Source organism: Danio rerio, chromosome 25, assembly GCF_052040795.2.
Source record: "Danio rerio strain M-AB ecotype USA chromosome 25, GRCz13ab, whole genome shotgun sequence".
NCBI classification, from domain to species: Eukaryota; Metazoa; Chordata; class Actinopteri; order Cypriniformes; family Danionidae; genus Danio; species Danio rerio.
This window is the reverse complement of record NC_141045.1, coordinates 14,330,924-14,337,988: the sequence shown is the minus strand read 5'-3', so window position 1 is coordinate 14,337,988 and position 7,065 is coordinate 14,330,924. Positions and strand designations below refer to the sequence as shown.

Below are 7,065 nucleotides of genomic sequence, written 5' to 3'. Positions count from 1 at the left end.
TTCTCTTTTTTTGTAACAACTTGAAGAGAACCTTAATATGTAATTCTCCTATCTGATGGTGGATATTCTATTTATATAATTCAGAACTTTTTAAAATAGTATTTAGATTTTATTAACTTGTATGGTGTGAAAAAAAATTAATCTTTCAGCATGTATGATGATTCAGTGATATGGAACTGTAATGCAGTCAAACCCGGTCCTTAATTTCCTTATTGCTGTGCCTTTCTTTAGATTTGCCTGAAAAGCAGATCAGAATCAGCTAACCAGAATGAAGCATTTAACAGTCACGTATATGAGGATTTGTTTTGTCAGTAATTCTAATTCTTTGGCAGTCCTCATCTTATGATATCATTCACTGTATTAATGTGCATACTGTAGAAAGTACTTCATTTGCTTTATGACATACTGTAACTGTAGTATGAAGGTGCAGTCCAAATGAAATTTAATGAACACTAGCCATGTTTTCAATGCCACCACAATATTTTTCAAATGATGAATTAATAAATAAACTTGATTGGCCAATCAGAGTCCTCACAACTTTAAAGTTTAAATAGTGGCAGGTGGAATATTTGCAACACATTTATAAAAAAATAAAAGAAAAAAAGAAACATCATGGTGTGAATGGTGTTTGTCTATACAGGCATTAAAATTGTAATTTCTTTTACAGCCACAAATCAGTCCCAGCATATAGAGTGGTAGACTGCATATAGCTGTGACCCACATACATAATAAACAAATTTGATTTTCTTTTGCTGTGAATGTTTATGTTTATCATTTAATAAACATGATAAACATTAAAAAAAAAAACTCAAAAATTGTATTGTTTCAGCTAATTTTTAAAAAGTAGTTTGATCAAACAGCAAACAACATTTTTTTGGAGTGTTTATAGGTTACCACAACTATTTAAATCATACTTGTAAATATCAAAGAAATTGATATTTGTACAACAGTTCTACTAGCTAGCACAATGCAATGACAACAATTTTGGAGGTAAATGGTTGCAAACAATTTGTATGGGCTAAATTTAAACAAGCAAATTAAGTTGAGCATCACTAAATTTAATATGTTTGTTTATATTCAGCCCAAATAGACATTGTTTGCAAACACTTACCCTAAAAAAGAAGTAAAACCAATGAATTTTTTTAAGTGTGGATAATTTCCAATAGACCTACATATGACCATTTTGAGGGATGTAAACAAAAACTATAGTCCCAATATGTTTCATGTTGTAAATTTTTTTATTTATACAGCTTCTGAGAATCCAAAAAGAGCCACATATTGATAAATAATGTCATAATAGCTGTTTTGAAGTTATGATTGAATTGCCTCTTGTTACAGTTATGAAATAGTTTGATAACAAGCAGGAAATGTTCATGGACCAATGAAATTATCACATTGAAATGGTCTATCAGATACAGTCACTGAAACAAATCTTATATTCTCATATTCGAATCAAAATTGCCAACCACTAGCGTGTGTGTGTGTGTGTGTGTGTGTCGGGTGGGGTCTCCGGCTGTTATTTTAAAGGCGTGGCGTCGTTGGGCTTCGCGGGCAGTGACGTCAGCGGAGCTGTTCAAAGCGCGCTGGTGCTGGAAAGAAGAAACTCGGCGTCGTCGTCAGCAGTTGCAACGCGGGGCGGAGAGGCGGAACGCGGCGACGGAAAGCAGATATATCTTTAAACTAGCAAGGAAATAACGCCAAAGGAAACGCTCACCTGTTAAATCGTGAGTATTGAAACGTCCAATTCGAGTCGTTTGAAAGGAAAAGTTGGGGAAAGAACTGAAACGGGTTTGTCTGTGAGTCTGTAAGCAGCATCACCTACCACGCTTCTTTGTGCGCCTGGAAAAGGGTTTTGCTCTATTTAACTGTTCATTGATTACTTCTTCCACTGCAATTCCCTGCCTCTGGCTTTAAAGGCTTAATTTCGTGGCACTACTGGAGGGGTGAGATTTGAATAATGTTTGCATGTGCACGAGGCTGTTTTATGGACTCGTTTGGTTGAGCACTTATCCTGCTTCCCTGCTCACCAATGCAGTTGCCTCCAACAGACGCCAGTTTGAGGCAAGGCATGCATTTAGAGACCGGTATGATTTATTGCATCTATTTTTAGAGGTTTATGACAGTGTTTACCGCTTGCTTGGTAAAAAATGAAAGGTGCGTTTTCAACTAGACTATCGTGAAATGTAATATTTGTAGGTTGAGGTCTTGTTTTCATATGTGAATTGAGAATTATGGTGTGATGGGTTGATTTTAATCTTTAATTGTAAGAATGGGTAAAGGTGTGGCAGCTACAGCATTTGCTTGTATTTAAATATTTGTGTTTACTCCTTTATATAAACAAGGGAATGTTAAGGCTAAATCTATGTTGTTTTTGGTGGCAAGGTGGTGATTGTTGTAGCATTTAACAGCATACTCTGAAAATAGCTGTAAAAGTTGGTATAATCATGTAAATTCTTCCCTTTCCAACTTCCACAAACAGTAATGATCCAAAAATGTATAATAAGGTTGCCATCAAAGTCAAAGATGTTCCTTAAAATAAACATTTCATGCTATTTTTGGATTTTTTTTTTTTGCATTATTTAATCACCTACATATGATTCCAGACCTCTTTTATTTTATCCTTCATTCAAAAAGCACATCATTTTAAAGAGTTAAGCACTTTAAAACATTCATATTTAATAAAATGTTACATAATAACAAATCAGCATTACAAAAGTGGCTTATTTGGCTTGTGGTTTATATTGAAAGCCTATTTTTTAGTTCTGCATCTTTGGAAAAACACAAGGTAAGCAGTAAGAATAATAAACAGTAAGAATCTTAATTTTTTTCATTTTTTAAACATAATTGTTGGTAGATATCTTTGCCTAAGGCTTTAAACTAACAAGTTGTTTCCAGTTTTAATTTATAACCATTTATATTGAAGCAACAATTATAAACAAAACAAAAATGTGACTTTTTAAGAAAGCTTTTGGCCATAGTGATTAGAGCTGCACGATATATCGTTTCAGCATCGATTTTGCAATGTGCACATTCACAATAGGTACATTCACAATAGTCAGAATTATAGTTGACCTGGAGCTTGTAAAGTCACTGCTTAACCATATTCTGTAGAGTGAATGGTTATCATTAGCTTGTGTTTTTAAGGCCTGTGACTACGTGTAAGATATTTGGATGAAAAAAAAATGATGTTTGAAGGTACAACAAAGATGTATTTACACAATTTATCTGAAAAAAATAAGTTTTTTCTTACTTGGAAGTTTTTGTCTTGTTTCTAGTCCAAATATCTACATTTCACAGTGAAAATAAGATTATTTTATTCACCCCATTTTCAGATAATTGTGCTTTGTTTTAAAGAAACCCCCTTAATTCTGACTTTTTTTTCTGAAGTTGAAAACAAAACAATATTTTTACTTAAAATAAGTCTTAAAATAAGTAGTCGGATATTTAGACTAGAATTGAGACAAACCAAAGTAAGAAAAGCATTGTTTTTTTGCATTGTGATATTTTTTATTTCTGTACTTGAATACCAATAGACTCCCCATAGAAATGTCAAATAGAGCTATTCAAACATCTTGTAAAACTGTATTCATAACTCAATATTTATCGCAGAAAAATAAAAAATAAAATAGATTTTTCCAATATCGGGCAGCCCTAATTTGGATATTTTGAAATGACACTTTTATGGTAGTTTGAAATTTTACAGATTGGCTATGTGAGAGTATAGTTTGAATCCTTTACTGTGTGCATTACACATTGACAGTATAGTGCAGACAGTGGTGGAAAGAGTACTGAAAAATCATACTTAAGTAAAAGTACCATTACTTGCCTAAAAATGTAGCGCAAGTAGAGTAAAAGTATCTGTTGTAAATATTACTCAAAGCATAAGTAAAAAGTAACCCTTTTAAAAATACTCAAGAGTAGTAAGTATTATGCTGTAAAAAGCTGATGCATTTACATGTAATTTGTGGATGTGTGTAAACGTAACATTCTGTAGTGCTTTTAGTTATTGCTTAGCAGGCACACAATGTCATAAGACATTAATATTGGCTTAGATTTACTTTGTGATGTCAGGCGACCACAATTCAATATTTAGCCAGAAGCTAAAGACAATGATATTTTGATGTTCAAAAATGACATCAAATGATATTGATATTTGGTTGATTTTAGGTTGTGTTTGAAAGTGACCAAAATCCAACATTAAGCCAACATCTTAAACCAACATTTTGACGTCAAATACTGATATTTATTCATGATGGCAACCGAAACCCAACATCTGATAGACGTCAAAGTGGTAACATCCACACAATGTCAAGCTGTAACATCAATGTTGATATTTGGCTGATTTTAGGTAGGACAACAAAATGCAACGCCTTCTCTGAGTTATTGCGTGTGAAGATTTTGGACATTTTCTTGGACACCTTTAATGCTTCCAAACAGTTTGCTGCAAATTTAAATCGCCTATGTCTTGAGGTAATTCATTGTGATGCGATTTACCCTCTTTGTGCGATCTGGTCTACCACAGACAACATAAAATAAAGTAGTGACTATAGGCTAAAGGAAAGTAGTGGAGTAAAAGTACCTATACAGCACTAAAAATGTACTCAAGGGAAAGTAAAAGTACATGTTTTCAAAACTACTAGAAAATAAAAGACATGCTCTCACATACTTTTGATTTTTCAGGCAAATAGTTCATAAAAAACAGATTCTACGTTTAAAGTTGAATTTCAAGCTGTTCACACACTGGCATGAAAAAGCAATTAATACAAGACGTTTTTAGTCAGAAATCATAATTATTTGGCTGAACAGTCCCTAAACTGTACTCCACATGCTTGATTTTAAACATCATTAGTGCTAGATAACTTTACCTAAGCCATTAAACCTCCCATGTTGTTTGAAGATTCATAAATGTCCATTTTCCTTCTGTCTGTAGAGAGCCTTTCAAGATAGGCATTAGGCCAAGTCACGACAGTGGGCGAGGGAAATGTGGCCACTGTATTGAAATTAGTGATGACGCAGTACTAATCCGACACAGCGGGTCATTTTCTCACTGCATTTGCTGAAGTTTCTTCATTAGGGCACATTATCTGAATGTGAGACATCAAACAACACCGGCGGATGTCAAATACTCCGGTCAGTGTGCCAAAACGGCCATCAGGAAGTGTACACGTGGGGCTCTCGGGCAGATCGCCATACCTTCTGTAATTATGGCCAAACCATTAGAGGAACAGCTGAGAGGAGCTTGTGTCATCCTAATATGCTTCTTAAGAGCTGAAAAGCATGATACATTTAATCGGCCTGAGCAGGATGTGCTACTGTGGAAGCCGCAAAATAAATAGATGCTCTCAGAGAATGACATAATGCCGTTTTTAAAGTTCAATTTCATTGGTTAGTTCTCTTAACATTTTGTTTTCCGTCTGGATACTATTTAAATCAATCCTAGAGCTTCTTCTTTTTCATCCTTGTGTTTTGTTTTTGTCCTCATGTAAACCATACTCTATGTGGGTGGCACTTCAGTTCGATGCGCTTTTGGCTATTTAAGAAAAATAAACTGTAAATACTTCAGTGGATTTTGGTAGATTTGTGGATTAAAACATTTGCCTACATTTGCGAAACACAAGATATGTTGCTCTTAGCGCGTTTCATTGCACGTTTCAGATTAGTGGTCCTCAACCATTTTATCACCGCTGACCGGTCAACGCTTGACAATTTGGGGGGTTTTGTTGGTTGTAGGCTGCTAGACGACCATCAAACGTTTTCTCAGAGCATGATAAGCTGATTTATATATAAGCTCAATTCTTGTCACATCACTCATTGTGTGCTCACGAGATTCATTCAACTGCGTACGTCTGAAAGACGCGAGTGCATCACGCTGCTGGTGTGCGCACCTCCATTGGAAACAATGAACTTACTGTATGCAAACTCTAGAAAAGATGCAATATGCGATCTGCCCCTAAAAGGCCCCCATCATTTGCAATCTCCAGCAGTTGATCTTCTTGCCAAGGGAGTAGATTTGCTTTTGACATTGGTGGGGACATACAGTCCTAGCGCATGCATTGAACAGCACAAATTCTGGCTTTCAGGAGGCATGAATGATAATTTAGATATGTGTGTGGCACAATTTAACTTGTTTTATCCAGATTATTGTTTTTCATTATCATGGAGGCCTAAATCGAAACTTGATTAATAGTGTCACGGTGAACCTGTAGAGAACTTGACTTTGTGCACATGTAGGTTACTAAGGGTTGATGAAGAATTATTTTATTTTGAACTCGATTAAATTTCTTGGTAGGGACATTTCAGTAATTGGTGGATATTGGTGGGGACACGTCCCCTCTGTCCATGCCATATCTACTCCCTTGCTTGTGCACAGAAATGCTGGATTCACCCGATTTGTTGTCTAAAGGGTTGCGGATCTATTCCTTGGCAGTTCGCTAGTCATTCACTGGGCATTTAGCAAAGAAACTTTTCAAAGACATCTATTTCTTACTATTTTTGCTGCTTTTGGGTTAAATTTGTGCGCTCAGGTGACCAAGATGTAACTGAGAGAATATGGCCATTTTTCAAAATAAAAAACTTTTCAAAATAAAAGATTGTTCAGACTAAGATAATAAATAAAACGGAAATAAGTAATGATTTCTTGTGTGGCCCGCTACCTTTTGATCCATAGACTGGTACCGGTTGGCGGCCCGGTGGTTTTAGATGACAAATCCACTAGAGGGCGTGTCTACATTTTTGCAAATCTGAAATGCGTTTTGCTATATGCACCCTTTATTTTACAGTAAAATGTCCCTGTAAATATCATTAATGTGAAAAAAGAACAAAGTTTGTTGGCGCCATACTACCCTCTAGTGTTCATTTTACCTGAAAACTGCAGTCAAACGTATGCTTTTTGCAGTTTCACAAAAAATAGCGCAAAGCATGTATTTTCAATGAGTCTATGTAGATTTGTTAAGCTAGAATGCAAGTTAAAATAACAAGACATGCACTAGCAGTGTTGAGGTAAAGGACTCTTTTTCTGGAGTACTAGTTTTACTACATATTTTACATTTTTACCATATTTTATAC

The 7,065-nt window shown here is 35.1% G+C and overlaps 1 protein-coding gene across 3 annotated transcripts in view; it reads left to right on the top strand.

Annotated features, from left to right (window-relative positions):
* Nucleotides 1-7,065, top strand: part of smpd3 (sphingomyelin phosphodiesterase 3) — a 105,280-nt gene that overhangs the window by 13,396 nt on the left and 84,819 nt on the right. The window contains exon 1 of one of the 3 annotated variants that reach the window (XM_087311041.1): nucleotides 1,576-1,724. The exons of 1 other annotated variant lie outside the window; for it this stretch is intronic. The gene's annotated coding sequence lies outside the window, so the exon portion shown is untranslated. Of the gene's footprint in view, nucleotides 1-1,575; nucleotides 1,729-7,065 lie in introns of those variants that run through there. One more of the 3 variants, XM_087311043.1, reaches the window with a different exon arrangement.